Source organism: Oryx dammah, unplaced genomic scaffold (assembly GCF_014754425.2).
Source record: "Oryx dammah isolate SB20612 unplaced genomic scaffold, SCBI_Odam_1.1 HiC_scaffold_8, whole genome shotgun sequence".
Classification (NCBI taxonomy): Eukaryota; Metazoa; Chordata; class Mammalia; order Artiodactyla; family Bovidae; genus Oryx; species Oryx dammah.
This window is the reverse complement of record NW_024070192.1, coordinates 12630048-12630325: the sequence shown is the minus strand read 5'-3', so window position 1 is coordinate 12630325 and position 278 is coordinate 12630048.

Genomic DNA, 278 nt, shown 5'->3' with positions numbered 1-278 from the left:
CTCGTTGGCTGCTTCTTCCTGGTTTTGTGTACTTCCATCACCCTTGATCCCATTTGCTTTATTGCCTATTTCAGTTACCACAGTCAGTGCTAGTACCTGCCATTGGCAACAGGGCTGTGTCCCTGACCTGATCCACCGAGTGAAAGGATGCCTTTTCCTGAAAAGAACGCAGAGGCAGACAGTGGGGCCTGAAGGGGCAGCTGTCTGTCCTGTGTCTGTACAGGAAGAGTGGGAGGTGCTTTGGCCCCAATGCATGGGGCATCACTGCCAATCATGAG